The sequence below is a fragment of the Hylobates moloch genome, unplaced genomic scaffold (assembly GCF_009828535.3).
Source record: "Hylobates moloch isolate HMO894 unplaced genomic scaffold, HMol_V3 SCAFFOLD_13, whole genome shotgun sequence".
Lineage (NCBI taxonomy): Eukaryota > Metazoa > Chordata > Mammalia > Primates > Hylobatidae > Hylobates > Hylobates moloch.
Window position 1 is genome coordinate 32,670,757 of NW_026652288.1, and position 21,575 is coordinate 32,692,331.

At 42.6% G+C, this 21,575-nt stretch overlaps 1 long non-coding RNA gene across 1 annotated transcript; it reads left to right on the forward strand.

Annotated features, from left to right (window-relative positions):
- Positions 1-1,734: 1,734 nt before the first annotated feature.
- LOC116480553 (uncharacterized) lies at positions 1,735-12,135 on the forward strand. Its single transcript, XR_009209367.1, has 3 exons — positions 1,735-1,994; positions 2,650-3,023; positions 11,953-12,135. It is a non-coding gene; the product is annotated as an uncharacterized LOC116480553 (long non-coding RNA).
- Positions 12,136-21,575: the final 9,440 nt, after the last annotated feature.

Here is a 21,575-nt window from a genome sequence, read left to right on the forward strand (position 1 = left end):
GCTCACTGTCCAAAGGGAGTCTGTCTCCCCAGTCCACATGCTGAGGCTTGCTCCAGAGTGAATGTGTGCACTGGAAAGAACCCACACAGGCCCCCGAGAGCTGTCAGCCTTGCCAGGCTTCTGTGAGATCCCTGGGTCCGAGTAGCCAAGCTGGGAGGAGCACCATTTGCCCACTGACTCTTGGGCAAGGCTGCAGCCTGCATCCCAGCCGGCCAAAGGCAGGTGGTATCACAGCTGAGTTTACAGCCACTGAAGGGCCCACTATATGCTTTTAGTAGATAATATGTTTTCTCTGCTTCAGATCCTTATTTTGGTTGCTTAAAATTTCTGCAGAAAACAAACAGCTTCTGCCAAAATTGGCTCACAAAATTAGTTTACTAGTATAATCAGTTGTATAGCAAGTATTTACTGAGTAGCTCTTGGAAGGCAGTCAACATAAGAGGGATGGATCATTCTTCCAGTTCATCACACGTGGGTTGGACAGGCTAACAGTCCCCTACAGCTATCAGGCAAGTATATGGATGATCACACGAAGGCAGAGGCATCGCAGAAGGATGCTAACTAGACGTCATGAGTCAAGGATACTATAGAAGGATCTCTTTGCTGACAAGGAGGGTACATCTAAGGTTCCTTCAGATGGGATGGTTCTCTGTTCACTGTGATCACTACTATGCAAAGGCCTGTGGGCCATTTAGGAGAAAAGCATTCAGTTCAATTCTACAGACACAGTGAGGATGTAATATGCCCTATGCATACATGAGTGGATCCAAGGAGGAAATACTCAGTCACTACTGTCAAGAACTCATGACCTGCTGCAGGGTTTGCCAAACTATGGCTTGTGGGCCAATCTGGCTCACCACCTATTTTTGTAAATAATGTTTTACTGGAATCCAGACACACATGTTTGTTTACATATTGTCTATGCCTGCTGAGCACCCACTATAAGGGCAAAATTAAGTAGATAGAGACTTTATCACCCACAAAACCTAAAATATTTGACTGGATGGCCCTCTACAGAAAAAGCCTGCCAACCTCTGGTCTTGTGGGAGGACACTGCTGGGCACAGTTAACTCTAATTCTTGGCTGTAGCATCTTGAATAGGGTGGCAATCCCTGGCTGCTGAGGGGGACAGCTGGCCAGCTGCCTCCCAGGGTCATTTCCATGACTTGTAGGCCCAGAAACTAGACTTGGGCATGACCACAGAGTTTGTGACGGACTGAAGATGCCCAAACCACATACTGACTTATAGGCTAGAAATGAACATGTGGGGTGGAATAGTCCTTTCGGGGACTAGAATAATTTCTAGAGAGCCACCCTTTGTACATGATACAGCACACATTCAAGTGTGGCTACTTACGCTGAGACTTTCTGATGAGCACGACTAGACAGCAGGGGGTCCCCAGGGTAGTTTGTTCAGGTCAAGGTAAGACGAGAGGAGAAACTAGCCCTGTTCCTTGCTGGACTCCACCACTCCAGTGCCTGAAATCCAACCTCCCCACCCCCATCAGCATTCCTCCCCTGGAAAAGATTGGAAAATGCAAGAATGTTCTTCTTTGACTCTGGCCTTCCTCTAACAGCCCTGCTTCTGTTAACACAGCCTTTCTGCAGCTTCCTTAACGTCATTGGCTACAGGCTACAGCTGTTGCTAGTAAAAGGCATTGTTCCTTTGAGCTAGCAGGCACTTTGTTCTTTCCCATGACACATTGTTTTGTGAGCTCACTCTAGAGGAGAAACATTCTATCGCTGCGCTCAAGTTCTTCAGGAGCACCTCACTGTCTCCCTCTGCCCACCCACCCGCACCTGACAACTGTGGGCTGTGTTCTCATGGAGGCACCATCAGATGCTACCAGACTACAGAGGAGAGCGCCCTTAATCCTGACTGAAGGTTTGGGAAAAGGCTTCTCAGAAGAGGTGATACTTGATACGGGCCTTGGAGGAGGAGGAGCAGTTTGAGAAGACAGCAGTGAGAGATGGCATCCAGGCAGCTGAGAAATGTCAGTGGTCATGGAGGCAGCATGAAGGGAGTGTTGGCTGCAGAAACCTGGCAAGGCTCTTAGAGACAGAGACGAAGAGGGAGATGGGGATGGAGATGGAGATGATAGAGACAGACAGATTGAAGATGGCAGAGTGGGGGCTATGGGGAAGGGTGATGAAGCAGGAAAGATAGATCGAACGAGACTGCGAGGAGCCTGTGTGCCTGGGCTTTATTTTGGAGGCAATGAGAAACAGAAAGTGTTTTTGAGCATGATGGGACAATGAGGAGTTCTGTGGTTTAGGAAATCCAGCAGCCACGGGAAGTGCAGATTCAAAGTAAGGAAACGTCCCAGGGTTTGGTGATGATCTTTATGAGAAGTGACACAGGGGTAGTGGGGATGGAATTGAAAGAAAGGATGAACTTTCAGAGTATGGCTGTGCTCAGTAGACAGGAATCAGGGAGCTTAAATCCAGATGTTGAGGAGATGGTGGTACTATCAATGGAGGTGGAGCTATTAAGAGGAAGAAAGATGGGGAAGAAAAGGATGAGGTTTTTGACAAGTTGAATATGGGGTGAGCATGGGTCCAGCTGAAAGCAGTGGAAATACAGATGTGAAAAACAGAAGTGGTAGAGTTGAAAAGTTGGGGATCATTTTCACCTGAATGTTACGTAAGGCAAAGGGAAGAGAGGTCATCCAGGACAAAAGTACAGAATGAAAAGGAAAAGCAACTAAGCATGAAATCTTGGAGAATGTCCTCATTGAAGGGTGAGCAGATGAAGAGGAGCCCACAAAAGAGACTGAGGAATTGTCTTCATTCACTCATTCATGCATGCATTCATTTGGTCAACAAATATTCTTTGGCACCTCCCATGGACAGGTCCTGAGCACCAAGGGTACAGTCAGAACTGATGAGTCTAGAAATGATGCCCTCCAGAACTTCCGGTGAGGAAGGCACTCAGGAAAATGCAGCACCCTATGGACGTCCAGAAAGGAGGGCATTCAGGAAGAACACAGTCTGATGGTGTCAAGTGCAGTGGAGGCTAAGAGGTAGGGAGGAAAAGATGGGAAAAGGAGAGAACTGGAGAGGCAAGAGGGACAAATGAGGGAGAAGAGAAGGGAGAGGAAAGACGGCAGAGGCACAGAGTGGGGATTTGTCTGACTCAAGAATCCTAGGCGGGGCGCGGTGGCTCACGCCTATAATCCCAGCACTTTGGGAGGCCAAGGTGGGTGGATCGCCTGAGGTTGAGAGTTCGAGACCAGCCTGGCCAACATGGTGAAACCCTGTCTCTACTAAAATACAAAATTAGCTGGGCATGGTGGGGTGGGTGCCCATAGACCCAGCTACTTTGGAGGCTGAGGCAGGAGAATCACTTGAACCCAGGAGGCGGAGGTTGCAGTGAGCCAAGATTGCCCCATGGCACTCCAGCCTGGGTGACAGAGTGAGACTCCATCTAAAAAATAAAAGAGGCCGGGCGTGGTGGCTCACGCTTGTAATCCTAGCACTTTGGGAGGCCGAGGCGGGTGGATCACGAGGTCAGGAGATTGAGACCACGGTGAAACCCCATCTCTACTAAAAATACAAAAAATTAGCCAGGCGTGGTGGCGGGCGCCTGTAGTCCCAGCTACTCGGAGAGGCTGAGGCAGGAGAATGGCGTGAACCCGGGAGGCGGAGCTTGCAGTGAGCCGAGATCGCGCCACTGCACTCCAGCCTGGGTGAGAGAGCGAGACTCCGTCTCAAAAAAATAAAATAAAATAAAATAAAATAAAATAAATAAATAAATAAATAAATAAATAAATAAATAAATGAAAAAAGAATCCTATGTTATTTCCCCTGGCCTTACCTTAGAAAGCAGAGTGAATGCCCACCTAATCAGGTTTACCTCCATTGCCATAGCAACCTCTGGGACTCACTTTGCTGCACATTCTTGAGACCTGAAGTGAAGAAGTTACTTTATATCAAGTTACCTACCAATTAGGCTAGCAATTTCTCTGTCTCTTAAAACATTCTTTTAAAGTCTTGTCATGTATCGTCTTTCTAGAATTCATTTTTCACATCTTCATTCACTGGGATTCTGGACCATAATATATGTAAACATACAAAATACTAAAGATTGAAAATAAAATTATTCTGTTATCTGATTATTAAAGTGGTCATTGTTAAAAAAAAAGCCTTGGAAAATACAATATAAAGTAGAAAATACAAATCACTCATTTCCCCACCACTCTTAGTATTCTGTTGTTTTTACCAATCCTGTTTCTAGACACATTTGATGACATTTAAACATATTTTTATTGTTAATCTACAGTTTCATATACGGTTTTGTTTGCTAACTAATTATATCATGGACATTTCCCCATGCCACCAAAATAACTATAAAATCATTTCATTATTCATAAGCTTCACATTTTAGCCCTTCCTCTATTTTAATGCAGCAGTTGTCCACCTTTATACATAAATATTTGTTCCTGAATCTTAAAAGTAGTCAAATTCATTCACACTTCAAAATAATTTTTATATTTACTTTTTCTTAGAATCTTTGTGTTTAATGTCCCATTCATTTCAAAGAGCAATGTTAATACAATTGGAAGTGATCACAGCATCTTTTGTCTCCAAATGCAAGTTATTTTGAAATGTGATCTGATTTTATTTTGTAAACTCCATTATTAAGAAATTTGACCTAAATTTGAGAAATGATATATTTACTCTTGACTCATGCCATTCAGCCCTAGGTTTCCATCAACACTTGTTTGAATTCCATGGGTATAGCACTGGTGGAACTGCTTTTTCAGATTTTTAGATTTGTCAGAGAATATTAATCCTTAACCTAAGTTTTTTTCCCTGATTTCTCTCTTTACATTTATTTCTTTTCTTAGTTTCATTATGATATATGAAACTAACATATCTTTTGTATGAGGATTCAGTGGTTATGTCTGAAAGCAAACAGGAAGTTATTATTTTGCTTGTTGGAAAAATTCACTTCCCTTAATGTAGCTTTTCCCATTATTTTACTCTCAAACATTTGGTGTAGTTCTGTTTTACATGTGTTTCTTGTAAGAAGAATATGGTTGGATTTTTAAAAATTAACTATCTTTTAGCTGACAAGTGTAATTCTTTTTTATTTAATTATGATCATTGATATATTTGGATTTATTTTTACCATCTTTTTACACTTTCTATTTGGTGAAATTCCGACTCCATTTTTTTTCTCCTTCAATATTTTGGAATGTATAGATTCTAATTTTTTAATAGTTAAAGTTATTAATTAGATTCACCCTCCTTCTAAAACTTAGAGTATTTTAACTCCTTCTCAGCTTATAAGCTAGTATTGTCCAGTATTTTATTTCTATTAAAAAGTCTTGTGAAATGTATCATATATAGAAAAGTTTACAACATGCATGTATGTATATGCATGTTTGCACACACACACACATACATTCATATATTTACCATTTTAAGAAATAGACTATGACCTCTGCTTTAGAAGCTCATCTCTCCCAATCTCTGACTTTTATAACTTCACAAATTAGATTTATTAGTGTTGATATTTATTTAGATGTGTCCATGTGACTACAAATGTCTTTGATCACATGGTTATCTTTCTCACAACTTACAGCTCACGTCTCCTTTCTGGAGAAGTATATATATCCTTCTTTCCAAGGTATGTATATCTTCAAGAAGTTCCTTTACTAAGAATCTGTCCATAGTAAATTATCTTGGCTTTTGTTCACCTAAATATATTCTATTGCATCCTCATGAAAGATAAGTTTTACTGGGTGTCCAATTGTAAATTGAAACATTTTTCCCAGCACTTTGAAGACATCATCTTGTAATCTTTTGGTTTCTGCTGTGTTCATAGGAAGTTAGATGTAAAACAGGAAAGCTGTCTTTTTCCCTAGCTGTTTTTAAGCTATTAAATTTGTCTTTAATGTTCTTTCATTTCACCAGGATAAGTCTGGGTGTGAATATATTTTGGAATTTCTTGTAGTTCCTAAATATAAGGAACCATACAAATTATAGAATATTGTTTCCATCTCATTTTCTCTAGTCACTCTTTCTGGAACTTTCATTAGATGAATGTTAACACTTCTTACTTAAAATCTCATGTCTATATCATGATATCCTTCTCTTTCTCTCTCTGAACTATATTCTAAGTAGTTTTGTCTTATCCAACTTTCAATTTATTAATTATACATTTCATTTCTAATTCATAGGTCAACTCATATGTTGAATTTTAAAATTCAACTATTTTACTTTCAGAAGTTAATCTTTTTTGATGTTTATAAGAGTATTTTTTTCCTTGATCATGTTTTAAAGCTTTTTAAATATTGAAAACATATTTATTTGTAAGCTATGGTTTTCTTGCACACTCTCGGTTTTCGTAAATATAGTTTTATTAAAATACAGGCAAGCCCATTCATTTGCATACTGCTTATGGCTGCTTTTACACTAGAATAGCAAGGCTGAGTCTTTTTGACAGAGACTGAATGGCTTGCAAAGCCTAAAATGTATACTGTCTGGCCTTTTAGAGAAAAGTTTGCTAATCTTGCTCTATGTGATAATTCCAACCCAAAGCCTGAATGTCTGATTTTACTGTTTGATGTTTCTAACCCTGTCTGATGATGTCTTACTACATGGGTGGTCTTGTGATTTTTTTAAAAATTGTGAGCTCATTTTTGTTGAGGCACTAGCTGTGAGAATTTTATGAGGCTTGAATTGGAGAACATTCCTTCTATTTGTGTTTACCTTTGCCAAGTGTCTCGTCGTTTTAAATTTTTTTTTTGGTTTGTTTGTTTAAAATATAGTTTCAGAATAGGTACACAGAGTGAATTTGAACCCAGGCTTGAGGCCTGACTGGTGATTATTTATAATTTCTGGTAGGGGGTGGGAACTTTTATTTTTCTTCCAATCAAAATCAAGGCTAAGATGCAAAATTTTCTTTGCTATTTCCTTTGCATGGCAAATATTTTCTAATTCACTATTTTATTGGGAATGTGGGCCTTTCGGGAATCATTCCAAAGTCTCCATGCTGACACTGCACTGCTTTGTCGCCTGCCTCTCCTGTCCCCCTTCCCCCGACATGAATGTAAAAACTGAAAGCTCTAATTTACAAAACACTGGCAAATGCCCTCAGGGTCTGATACCTGCTCCAGTGAATATTTACCATGCTCATTCTAAATTCTGGCTTCCAACTTCATTTTTGGCCTCTGGGGATTAAGATACTTTAATTTCTTGCCAAGTTAACTATTCATTTTATCCAGCATTTTAAAGGTGCTTTTTGGGGGAGATTTTTCAGGATATAGAGTCTGTCATATTGCTGGAAGTAAACATCAGGAAATTTTTAAATGAAAAAAAAAACCACATGATTAGGAAAATGGAAATAGAAAAGTTTCATAACATTCCAACAGGGTTCCAAGCCTACCTAATGTTTATTTATATCTGAGTTATGAGTGTTGTCTCTGGAGTCAGACAACCTGGGTTTGGAATCAGGCTCTGCCGCTTACTACTGCTAGAGGTGAGGGTGGGCAAACTTTTTATGTAAAGGGCTGGATGGTAATTACAGTTGTCCCTCAATATGCATAGGGGATTCATTCCAGGACACCCCATGGATAACAACATCCATGGATGCTGAAGTCCCTGATATAAAATGGCCTAGTATTTGCATATAACCTATGCACATCCTCTCGTATACTTTAAATCATCTCTAGATTATTTATAATACCTAATACAATATAAATGCTATGCAAAGAGTTATTGTGTTATATTGTTTTTAATTTATATTATTTTTACTGTATTGCTTTTTTATTTTTGTTTTCAAATATTTTTGATCCTTGGTTGGTTGAATTGACAAATCTGGAGCCCTCACATATGGAGGGCCAACTGTATTTTGAGCTTTGCAAGCCATATGCAACCACTCCACTCAGCCACTGTATCATGAAAACAGTCATAATTATGTAATATGTAATGAATGGGCATGGCTGTGTTCCGACAAAACTTTATTTACAAAAGCAGGCACTTAGCTGGATTTGAACTTCAGGCTATAGATTGCACACCCCTGGCCTTGTACAAGTTAATAAATCTCTTTAAGCATCAGTTGTTTCATCTCTAAAATGGAGAAAATAATAATACTTGTGTCATCCACAGGTTATTTGAGCATTAAATTAGTGAATTTGTCAGAGGCATTTGAACCATAGCAATTCCATCTTAAATAGGGGTAAAATGAGACTGAGACCTGCTGGGCTGCATTCCCAGGAGACTAGGCATTCTTAGTCACAGGATGAGATAGGAGATCAGCACAAGATACGGTCACAAAGGCCCTGCTGATAAAATGGGATGTCATAAGAAAGCCTGACAGAACCCACCAAAACCAAGATGGCGATGAAAGTGACCTCTAGTTGTCCTTACTGCTCATTATATGTGAATTATAATGTATTAACATACTAAAAGACACTCCCACCAGTACTGTGACAATTTACAAATGCCATGGCAACGTTTGGGAGTTACCCTACATAGTCTAAAATGGGGAGGGACTCTCAGTTCCAAGAAATCTCCACCCCTTTCCCCTGGCAAGCTTATGAATAATCCACCCCTTGTTTAGCATATAGTCGAGAAATAACTATATTTAGTCAAGCAGCCCATGCTACGTCTCTGCCTATAGGGTAGCCATTCTTCTGTTTATTTCTCAAATAAACTTGCTTTCGCTTTACTCTATGGACTTGCCCTGAATTCTTTCTTGCTCGAGGTCCAAGAGCTCTCTCTTCAGGTCTGGATCAGGACTCCTTTCCAGTAACAAATTCATGTAAGTGCTAACGTTAGCTAAGATGTCGCTGCTGGAAGTGATGATGATGATTTGAAACCAGTTTCTTGATGTTTTAAGATCATAAGGTGTCTCGTCTTCAAATCATTTAAATACATCCAATGTAGCTTCCTATGCTGCTACTGATGACACACAGTAGAAAGCTAACAATACTGCAGTAATGAATGATCCCCAAATCTCAGTGGCTTTAAAGAACTCAGATTTAAGTTTTGCTCATACTACATTCCATCACACAGGTTGATGAGGGGTTCTCCTCACTGTTATTCCTCTGGGGCCCAGGCTCATCGAGCAGCCACCATCTTGAAATCACTGGTCACTACAGGGGAAAGGAGCTTTAGAGGGTCTTTAAACAACAATTAAATGCTTGGTTTGCAAGTGAAGTGTTATTTCTGTGTGCAGTTCACAGTCAGAGTTGGTCACATCTTTCTCTCCCACTAGCTTATTACTTGGGTTGCTGGGCGTGTTGTCACAGACAAGCTTCATCTGTTGGCTCCTCCAAGGCGTGCCTAGAAGTGCAGAGCAACTCACCCAAGGCCGTATGCTTCCCAGGGCAGCCTACATCCAGGGAATGCTTCCTGTGTGGGTAGAAAGGCCCAGCCCTTTCAGCCTAATGTGGGACAATTTTGGGATTTGGCTCAGCCTGTTGTTTGGCAACTTGACTTCTCCCTCTGCCCAATCCTGCTTTCCACAGGGATTGTTCCCAAGGATACTCGTTAATAAGCATCCTGTAAGCTAAACTCCATCTCAGGGTTCTTCTCCAAAAACCCAACCTGTGACATTCACCATGTGCCCAAGAGAGAGAAGGCTGGACTATCTCCTGAGGAACACCAAGGACTACCTCACTCAAAGTGAACACAGTTAGCCCTTATAGATGGGAGAGACTAAGATCACAACCATGATAATAGCTAATATTTATTGAGCACTTACCTGCCGCATGCTGCACTAAAATACGTTACTTGGATTTGCTCATTTAATCTTCACAGTGCCCTATGTATTAAAATAGGGGATTAGACTAGGGAATGACAAGCTACGGCCCGCAGACCAAATCTGCCCACGCCTATGCCTTATGTATTGTCTATGGCTACTTTCATGCTATAACTGCATAGCTGAGTTATTGTGACAGACACTGCATGACCCACAAAGTTGAAAATATTTACTACCTAGTCCTTTTCAGAAAAAGCTTGCCGAATCCTGTTTTAGGTATTATTTCCATTTTATAGATAGCAAAATTGAAGCTTGCAGACGTATGTGGTTTATTAAATCACAGAATGTCAATTTTCAGTCATATAGATCAAAGATAAAATTCTAAGTCCCCCAACCAACTGAATGGACCCCTTCTCCCAGCCAAGGACATTCCAAAGTTAATCTGAAAAACTAGTTCAGGCCATGATGGGAAGGGGGCAGTCAGATACACCTCATTATATCATCCTGCCTTAGGAATTCAGGCACAACTGACCAGCATCAACATTAAAACAGGCCAGGCATGGTGGCTCACACCTGTAATCCCAGCACTTTGGGAGGCTGAGGCGGTTGGATTGCCTGAGGTCAGGAGTTCGAGACCAACGTGACCAACATGGTAAAACTCCATCTCTACTAAAAATTCAAAATTAGCTGGTCATGGTGGTGCACGCTTAGAATCCCAGCTACTTGGGAGGCCTGAGGCAGGAGAATCGCTTGAACCTGGGAGGTGGAGGTTGCAGTGAGCCAAGATTGAGCCATTGCATTCCAGCCTGGGCAACAAGAGTGAAACTCTGTCTCAAAAGCAAACAAACCAACAAACATTAAAACAGAGACTTAAGACTGACAAAACAGACTCTTTGCAGTAATAAGATACCAACATGACAGATAGCAGACCCTGAAAGAAACTGAAGTATATTTTTTTTTACATATTCTGAAATGGCCCTGCAAAGCTGTCTCTTGTGGGGAAAATCTACGTTCTGTAGAGAATCCCCTTCCCTTTCCAGGTCTTTTCCTTGATCCAGGAGATAATTACCTGAGTCTGGCATCTTTTTAAGTCTAATAAGAAACATTTACAATCTATTTTCTCTGAAGCCTGCTACCCAGATGCTTCATCTGTATCAGAAAATCTTCGAATCCACCTATGACCTGAAAACCCCCTGCCCCACCCCACTTTGTGTTGTCCCACCTTTCCAGACTGAACCCGTCTACACCTTACCTGTATTGATTGATGTCTTACGTCTCCCTAAAATGTATAAAACCGGGCTGCATCCCCACTACCTTTGGCACATGTTCTCAGGGCCACTGGGGCTGTGTCATGGGTCATGGTCCTAATATTTGGCTCAGAATAAATCTCTTTAAATATTTTATAATTTGACTCTTTTTGTCAACAGTCATGAAGACAAACATTTAAACAGCAGCCCCCTTCTGTGATGGCAGGTGCTGACTCCCCCCACCCCCCATGCCACTGATGGGCCTTTGTAAGTGCTCAGTGAATGATTATGAATGATTTTCTTCCCTTCTCTTCTTCCCACCATCCTTCTTTGTAAAATCGAGGCCTCCTCTTCCATCTTTGCTCTAAATACCCTCCCAGACAAGTTCTATTTTCTAGAGACAAGCGTATCTGAAATTGCAACCCTGTGGCTTCTCTCTACCAAGTAAAAAACACAAGAGATGCATCAGTTTTTGGTATCTTTGACTATAAAACCTCTGGAGGAACTTCTGTTTTTCTGAAAATGGCTTTCTTCTACTGGAAAAGTTAGGGTGGTAAATCTGTAGAGCCTGAGCTGGCTACCAGGAAACACTTCATGATGGCTGAGAAATTATTCCACATGCTGAACCTTAAAGTGATAACATAAAATGGCAGCCTTGACCGACCCCTTAGAATCTAAGGCTGAGATTATGTTTCCAACTGCTTCCAGCTGAGAAGTGGCTCTCAGGGCAGCACTGAGTACTCAAAAGCATTCCCTCATAGAAGTGATTGTTCAAGGGGGATTCAAGAGTTTAATTCCTTAATGCTCATCCAGCTGCTTCCTAGATTCTTCCAGAACATGGGCCTTATGCCCCTAAATTCACTCCCATACTTAGAAGCAGAACTGGGAACTGAGTCCAGGTTGTTTGATACCAAAATTTGTGCTCTTAACCATGCATTTCACTCTCTTCTGGTACACAAATATCCAGGACCATGTATTTACTTTCTACAGATACTGTTACATGTGCTCATGTAAATTGTCTGGCAATTAGCTGCAAGAGGATTATAGAAAGAGATTCTACCTATCCATCTCTTTACACCATGCCTTCTGAAGAGAATGTCCCTGACTTTCAGAGAGAATCCTTGGATTTAGTCAGGAATATTAGATCCCTAAATAAAAATGTCTAAAATCCTTTCCCCATTCTTTGTTGCTGTTGTTTTTGAGATAGGGTCTCACTCTGTCACCCAGGCTGGAGTGAGGTGGTGGTGTGATCACAGCTCACTGCAGCCTCGACCTCACAGGCTCCGGTGATCCTCCCACCTTAGCCTCCCAGTACACCCGGCTAACTCTTTGTATTTTTGGTAGAGATGGGGTTTCACCATGTTGCCCAGGCTGGTCTTGAACTCGTGAGCTCAAGTGATCCACCTGCCTTGGCCTCCCAAAGTGCTGGGATTACAGACATGAGCCACCGTGCCCAGCCTGCTTTTTATTTGTATAAATTTAAGGGGCGAAACTGCAGTTTTGTTACATGGGTATATCGGGTAGTGGTGGAGTCTGGGCTTTTAGTGTGGCCATCACCTGAATAGTATATGCTATACCCATTAAGTAATTTCTCATCCTCATTCTTGGTTCGTTAAAAAACAACTGGCCCTCAAAAATGTCTAGGGAATGGTGCACAAATGAACGAATGAGTCAGTGGATGAATGAATTAATCAATCTCCAGACCCTTGACAACTTAAGGATCTTGGGCACAGTTTATGCTCATGATAAACAAACAAAAAAGATAGCAGTTTTCTTATTGCTGACGTAGGCATCCGAAGGTACACAATCATTCAGTTAGCAAACACTGAACCTTCACTATGAATTGCACACTGTGTTAGGCACGGAGGACATGACATGCAAGGTCTCTGCCCTCAGCACAGGCAGGCCTCCAGAGATGAGGCTGAAGCATGGAACGTAGTGTGGCCACAGGAAGCTTCACCTGGGGCTTGGGCCAGTTGCTCGTATGTAAGGAACAGAACATAGGGAGACATACACAGGTAGAAGATACCCTTTCTAGGAAGTGAAATGGGTGTGCAACATCCAGGTGGAGGATTGGGAAGGGTTAAGTGTAAGGTTCTCTGGCAGCGGGGAGATGTAACCTGATCCATCTCAGCAGTAGCTTTTTAAACCTGGGCTTTAAAACCGGGAAACCTGGAGGAATCACAGACACTGGGCTGGTTTTACTGGTCTCACCTTTCTGTTTAGAAAGACAGCTCTTGCCTTGTATAGCTAATGTTTCTTTGGTGGTGAGAGGGACTTCTGTATATTGCTCAGTTTATCCATATTGTGATGATTTGTACTAGTTGCAATTCTCAGAGTATGTCCTGGTCTCCAGAAACAGGGGAAGTTGAGAAGACAGCAAAAGAGAGATGTTTTAAAAGCACTGACTATTTTAATGACATAATTCTGTCAATATTACGGTGTTTAGACACAAATATAACAGGATTCTTTCTACAGAACTTTTCAAACCATTAATTTAGGATTAGGAAACTCCCCTCACTCCCCCTAGGGCCACTGCTTGATTTGGTTAAAGCAACTTAATTCAGGTTAGGGTAAAATTTAAGCAAACTCCATTGCTCAGCAAAATGCTGCCTGAAAACAGCTAAAGACAAGTCAGAATGTCCCTAACCAAACCTCAGGCATTATTAACCAAGACCTGCCTTAATTCTGGTTTATCTCATGATGACCAAGGAGAAAAAAGTCTTCCCCTGCTAGAAGTATTCTATGTCTATTACAAAGCATGGATTGTGTGTTCAATGGCCATAAGAGAATGGATAACATACATAAGAGTTTAGAAGAGAGAGTAAATTGAAGTTAAGGGCATTTCAAAGGGCTTCATGGACGAAAGGATCTCGAATTCTAATTGAAGGAGAAGGAAGACTTAGTTGAGGAGGTGAGAGAATTTCAGAATGATATGAAGGGAGGCTTGGAAGCAGGAATTTGGGTGTCATATTTCCACAGACTAGTGACTGATCAGGCTCTTTTTTTCTTCCTTCCAAAGAGTGAGAAGAAAAATATTAGGTTGGTGCAAAAGTAATTGAGGTTTTGCAAAGTAATGGTGAAAACCGCAATTACTTTCGCACCAACCTAAATAGGTAGATAAATGTAGTTGGAACAGAAGGTTTATTTGAGGATGTAGCCCAAGATTAGGTTGAAAAATTAAGAAAGAGGCAATCTGTGATGGGCCTTAGGTTTTAGAAGAGCAGACGAGGCCAGGAATTGATATGTAGAAGTGGAATTGTATTTTTTCTCCTAGTTTTCTTCTGTTTCTAGATTGCTTTGGTCACTATATAATGTCTTTCTCAGTTTGACGACAGACAGAAGGATTATTGGGAAAAAAAATTAGGATCAAGTGTTAAACTCAGGCAGCATCATGTTCTAGTGCTATTGGGTGAAAATTCTAATGTAGACAAACGACATAACAATTTTAATAACTCCCTGAAATTTAAGTAAAGAAACAATTCTAGGCCAGGCGCAGTGGCTCATGCCTGTAATCCCAGCATTTTGGGATGCCGAGGTGGGTGGATCATCTGAGGTCAGGAGTTGGAGATCATCCTGGCCAACATGGTGAAACCCCGTCTCTACTAAAAATACAAAAATTAGCCATTCATGGTGGTGTGTGCCTGTAGTCCCAGCAACTTGGGTGGCTGAGGCAGGAGAATCACTTGAACCTGAGAAGTGGAGGTTGCAGTGAGCCGAGATTTTGCCACTGCACTCCAGGCTGGGAGACAGAGTGAGACTCCATCTCAAAAAATACATATATATGTATAATAAAAGAAGCAATTCTAGCAACTCAACAACATGAAAGACACTGAAGTCAAAGCAAAGCAGGAGGTTCCTTTTAAAACTGGATCACAATTTATAAATAGCTGTATCCAAATGGAGCGAACATTATTGCCATCCAGCACTCAAACAACCTTAGAGGTGTCTGGGCACCTTTGAACTGAAATTTAAGCAGGGAAGTTCCAATGACTCAATGGAACGTCAAAGAAGTGTTTAAAACTGAAATACCAAAGTAAAATAAAATTTGGAGGCCTTTTGGTGATCCAAAGGCAAGTATTTCATAGATTTCTCTGTTGAGGTGCATCTCATTTTGGTGTGTGTCCAAGTGTTTTCCAAGATGCAAACTCCTTGAGAGCAGGAACATATTTCCTTTATGCCTCATTGAATGCAGGCCAACCAGTGGCCTGATGAGGTTTGGAGGGTGGGAATGACAAGTGTAAATAAAATTGTGTTGACAGCTATTTAATTATCATGTAGTTTCATGTTTAATGTTCAAAAGTTCTGAATAAATGAGCATAACAAATCTCAGTGAAAGCTAAATTAATTGACACATTTTGGCTAGCTGCAGAGAGCCATTTTGCTGTCTTTAGGAGTCCCCACGGTGTGATACCCATCTTGATTATGTAAGGCAAGTGAGGAGGGGAAAGGAAAACTTTATTTTTAGTAAGTTCCCTTTTTGTTGATTGACTCCTCTAAATTTGTAGCAAGGCAGACCATGCCCCTGACCCATTTTCCTCTGATAGATCTTGTTTCCCACCCTGTAGTTCCTTTTTTTTTTTTTTTTTTGAGATAGAGTCTCGCCCTGTCACCCAGGCTGGAGTGCAATGGCATAATCTTGACTCACTACAACCTCCGCCTCCCTGGTTCGAATGATTCTCCTGCCTCAACCTCCCGAGTGGCTGGGATTACAGGCACCCACCACCATGCCTGGCTAATTTTTGCAGTTTTAGTAGAGAGAGGGTTTCACCATGTTGGCCAGGCTGGTCTCAAACTCCTGACCTTGTGATCCGCCCGCCTTCGCCTCCCAAAGTGCTGGGATTACAGGCATGAGCCACCGTGCCTGGCCTGTAATTCCTTTTTAATACCTGCTTCACATGCGATGATTTGTTCAGGATCTATTTACCCCAGGAGCCTGTCTGCTCCCAGTGGACAGGGTCTGTATTGCCATGGCCAGGCACTGAGGGCCAGCACAAGGGCACTTGCTGGTCCAGGGGCAACTTTGGGTTGCAATCTAACAACATATTAATTCTAACTTCTCCTTCTAAAATGGAAATCTGTTCTGAATTTGCTGTAAGTTTCTTTGGAAGCTAGCTGAGGACCCTATAGTTGTTCAATAAATGTTTGTTATACGAAAACAAAAGGGAAGGAAAGAGAAACGCTGGGGTAAACCTCAGTTCTACTTGTTGCTCTATTCCTGGAGGTACGTCATCTTTTTCTGCAAAGCAGACCTGTTTCTACCTTGCTCACACAGCTTGGTAGACGGACACTAACATTTTCATCACATGAGCCCACATGAGCCTCTGCTTTAATTCTGCATTTGTAAAGCTTCATGTTTTTTTTCTCATGGAAGTAGAGTCATAGGTGGAGGAGGTCACACATTTCTAAACTCCCTCACCCCTACTTTTTTTTTTTTTTTTGATATGGAGTCTTGCTCTGCCACCCAGGCTGGAGTGCGGTGGTGAGATCTCGACTCACTGCAACCTCTGCCTCCCAGGTTCAAGTGATTCTCCTGCTTCAGCCTCTCAAGTAGCTGGGACAACAGGCGCCCACCATGACATCCAGCCTAATTTTTCTATTTTATTTTATTTTTTTTCAGTAGAGACAGGGTTTCACCATGTTGGCCAGGCTGGTCTTGAACTCCTGACCTCAGGTGATCCACCCACCTCCGCCTCCCAAAGTGTTGGGATTACAGGTGTGAGCCACCGCGCCTGGCCCCCCACCCCTACCTTTTGATGAAATGGTTAAAAATACAAAACAGGACTGTGTGAGTGAATAAGCTACCTATTTTTGAGCAGTCATGAGGTAAAGATTCCATTCTTGGCCTGCTGCTTGTGTAGAACACGGGACTTCCTGTCCCTACCACTTTGTGTGAGGTGTGGGGCAGCCAGCCATACTGTGCTAGCACCTAATAAGGTTGCAGATTTAATTCTAGCCCAAATCTGGACAAACTGATGTTCAGGTTAGAGCTAGCTGATGTTCAGAAAAGGCTGCCAGAATCCCAATGAGCAGCCTGAGGAAATGGAGCCATAGATTCTGTTTAAAATTCTTCTCTCCTTTCATTTCATTTTTTCATTTTCTCCGTCTACCTCTCTGTCTGCTCCCTTTCTCATTCATTGCTTTCTGCTTCCTTCCCCCTTTCTCCATTCATTCCTCTTCCTTCTTTGCCTGTATCCATCTTTCTGCCTTTCTGTCTTTCCCTTCTCACCCTCTCTCTCCTGCTTCCTCTCCTCTCACTTTCCTTTCCCTCAGTCTCTCTGTTGCTCTTGCTCTTTCTCTCTCTCTCTTGCTTTTATCTACAGCCTATTGGCTTCTCGTTTCTTTTTCTCCTCCCCTCTCATTTTCTTTCGAAGAATTTCTTGATGAAACTAAAAGAGGACTAAAAGGAGCTCCATGAAATGCTTGCCTGGAAGAAAACATGGGTGGATGCTCTTCTGATCATAGGCAGCCACTAAATTTGATTTGTAGCTGATCTTAAATGTAGGAAAAGATTTTCAATTACAAAACTCATAAAGTGTAAAGATGAGGGAACCTGGCCACGTTTTGAGTTTGACTAATGGTCTCAAAGCGCTTTAAAATGTTTGGCATTTGCCAGCCTTTCTTTCTTCTCCTAATCCTCAAACTCATGAGTTTTTATGGGAAACATAATCCTCTTTTCTGATTCATTTACACTTAGCTCATCTGAGTATTGTTTTGTAAAAACCATCTGAAGTCCAAGAAGTTTTATGAGATCTTTAAAGGCTTGTTTTTTGAACCAGGAAGTTGTGTACTGCCAATATAAATGGACCTTGAACTCTAGGGGGGTTTGATTCCAGCATCCATAGCATTAAACTGGGTCTAGAATTGGCAAAGGCCCATCCTCACGGCTGACAGAAACTGGGCTTTCACCTTCAGAATAATAGTGAGTTCAGTGTTTGGGATGAGTGACCATCTCAGATGATAGTACATGGGGTGCATAACAGGTTTTTCAAGGATTATCTTGCTAGTTACGTAAATAGCAAGAGGCTTATGTGGAAAACTGTGATTTTGCTGGAGTCTCCCAACTACAGAGTGGGGCTGCTTGCTCATGTGTATATTTCCATATTAATTGTGTGTATACACACATGTACACTAATGTGTAGATGGATGGGATTAACATTCACACTAGAGATTTATTTTTGTATTTAAACATTTTTTTTTTAGTTTTAGTTTTATTATTTTTTTGAGATGGTGTCTCGCTTTGTCGCCCAGGCTGGAGTACAGTGACACAATCTTGGCTCACTGCAACTTCCACCTGCAGCGTTCAAGTGATTCTCCTGCTTTAGCCTCCCGAATAGCTGGGATTACAGGCATGCACTATCATGCCCGGCTAATTTTCGTATTTTTAGTAGAGACGAGGTTTCACCATGCTGGCCAGGCTGTTCTCAAACTCCTGACCTCAAGTAATCTGCCTGCCTTGGCCTCCCAAAGTGCTGGGATTACAGGTGTGAGCCACTGCACCTGGCCTATTTTTTTTTTTTTTCAGAGTTGGGGTTTCACCAAGTTGCCCAGGCTGTTCTCAAACTCCTGACCTCAAGTAATCTGCCTGCCTTGGCCTCCCAAAGTGCTAGGATTACAGGCATGAGCCACGGTGCCCAGCCTCACACTAGAGGTTTTTTTTTTTCTCCCTGTGGTTTTGTTTCAGAGATGATCTGATTGTGATATATCCAAATCTGTCATAAGGCAGGTTGTAATTGGGTTGAAGATTGGTGTGAAATGCCCACCTCTCCATTGCTGTGGGTCGAGAGGAAAACTGCATTAGGCATTTTTTAATGGTTAAAAAACATTTTTCTGCAGAGCCAAAGGGCATGGTTAAGGTCATTTCTCCCCCAAATACTAGGATCTCAGGCAGAGTCCCAGGTCTTCTGGAAACTGAGGCTCAGAGAGGTAAAATAACTTGCTCAAGTTTCCATGGGAAGTTGATATGGTTTGGCTGTGTCCCCTCCCAAATCTCGTCTTGGATTGTAATCCACGTGTCATGGGAGGGAGCCAGTGGGAGGTAATTAAATCATGGGGGCGGTTACCCTCATGCTGTTCTCCTGATAGTGAGCTCTCAGGAGATCAGATGGTTTTTTAAGGGGCTTTCCCATCTTTTGCTTCAGCACTTCTCCTTGCTGCCGCCATGTGAGGAAGGACATGTTTGCCTTCCCCTTCTGCCATGATTGTAAGTTTCCTGAGGCCTCCCCAGCCCTGCGGAACTGTGAGTCAATTAAACTTCTTTCCTTTAGAAATTAACCAGTCTTGGGTATGTATTAGCAGCGTGAGAACATACTAATACAGAAGTAAAGCAGCAGGTAGAGCCCAGCCCCCTAGAGTCCCCATCCAGGCTGTGCCCTCCACAGGTAGCTGCCACTTACTGCCCAAAATCAGCTTTAATGCTTGCCATCTGTCCATCTGGGGCCTGGGATTGACCACCACTGAAGACAGGTAGAGGCTGTTCCTGTTGGGGATGCTGTCCTTTACTCTTTCCTGAGCTTTCCCGTCTGACATCTCTCCTCTCCTGTCCTGGCTCTGCAGAATGTTGTAGCTATGCTAGTCACCCTCCTCCCCACCTCCAACCATTTCATCTGCTGTTACATCATCCCTACCTGAGAGGTAAGAGCTCTGTGAACTGATCTGAGTTGCAGGTAGGAAGTATTTTCCCTACATGTTGGTGAATTTTCCATAAGATGACAAAGAATTGTGGGCTATACTATGATACAGGCATCATACAAATCAGGTCCTCCCTTGTGAGAGGTCTATCATGATCTCAGAGTGTTGCTTCATTAAGTTGTTGTTTATCGTTTTTAAGCTTTCATTTACATCTTCTCTCCCTAACAAGATACGAAGTTTCTTAAAGACAAGGGCTTTATGCCTTGTGATCCTTTGTATTTCCACAGCCTCAGTGCCTCCTTCAGAGATGGGGTGGATATTAGCTTCTGTTGTATCCTTCATACAGAACCTGGTGCTGAGAGACAGCTTCTTCTTTTTTTAAAAAAAACTTTTCTTAAGACTAGTCAAGTACAGTATCAAGAAGAGGGGAAAGAGTAGAACAAGGAATTAGATCCGTAACTGACTGTGAACAATCAATTGAGGTAACTCATTACCTTCGAACCAACCTGGGAGGCAGCCTTGTGACTCACCTCAATCCTAAATCTTCTCAGCTAGTTCACTTTGGCTTGGCTCAGGGGCTGACCTAGAATGATCCTGTCCAGAAGGACCCTGGATGTTCTTAGAGACACAGACTGCTAGGGCTGGCAGGGACTTTTCATCCAATTCCTCTGTGACAGAGGAGGAAGTGGAGGTTCAGAAGGAGAGGTGAGCTGCCTGTGGTCCTTCAGCTTACTAATGGCAGTGTTAGGACTGGACCTGAGGGCTCTTCCCTCCAGTCTGGCGCTATTTATTCCATGACAGTGCCTCTCAAACTGTGTTCTCACAAGCAGCTAGTGATCAGTATTGGATATTGGAGGTCTTTCTCCAATGTGCAGAAAAAAAAATTAATGGGTTACGTTTCCTTAGGGTTAAATGATTTTTCCATTAATGCTTCTTAAACCATTGTCACCTGCTACCAATTGTCTACTAGCCAATGCATGCAGGCAACAAAACAAAAGGATAAGGCACAAGTAAACAAGAACAAGAACAACCAAAGCCTTGGAAACACACCATCATTCTTAAGTTAAAGGCTTTAAAAAAAAAAAAAAAATAGAAGAAGACTGCTATGACTATGGACTTTCTATTGCATTCACATAATAAAATCATCCGACATTGTTTTGAATCCAAATGCTAAAAGTAAGTATGTCATTATTTCATGGTTTTCCCCAAAGAGCACTATATGACCCCCCAGGACTCTATCCCTGGAACATTCTGCCATCTCTCTTAATGGGTCAGGTCATCTCCAAGTTGGGTGACCCGGTCGGATTACGGTCCGGTGAACTGATTTGTCTTTATTAAAAGCAATAATGGCTTAGGGTTGTCAGGGATCCTGAACTCTAGTCCTACCCTAAAGGCCCAGGGACAGGGCTGTCTCTGCGGTTGTCCCTGGGCGGTTCTCCCAGTCCACGCGGGCGCCCTCTGCTGCCCGCCCTGCACTCCCATCCCTGCCAAGCGAGGAGTAGGGTACCAGAGGCTGCAGACCGAGAAGCCACGGGGACTTTACAGCCCCCAGGGAGCCACCTAAACGGTTTCCGACGGAGACCTCAGCGCGCCCTGACAGCCCTTTCTGGGGCCCGATTTGGTATCTGAATTCAACCCCACAGCAAGTATCCCAGCAAACACGGATAAGAAAATGCCGGGGCTTCCAAACAATATCAAACGCATGGGGCTTCTGAAAGGACAGGACCGTTCAGTAACTTTGCTGAGCCCTTTGTCCTCTCCCGGGACACGGGACCGGGGCGTGGGGACCTCCGCCTCGGCGACCCACGGGGGCAACCCCTGTGGATGTGGAGGGTGGCGGCGCGCCTTCGGGCTCCTCGCACGCCTTCCCCAATTAGGATCTGCCGCCTGACGTCACGTCTGCCGGAGATTGGCTGCTCAGGTCTGACACTCGGGGCCACGGGAGAGAAACTTTTAAAAGACTTCGCCGCCGGGGCTGCCTC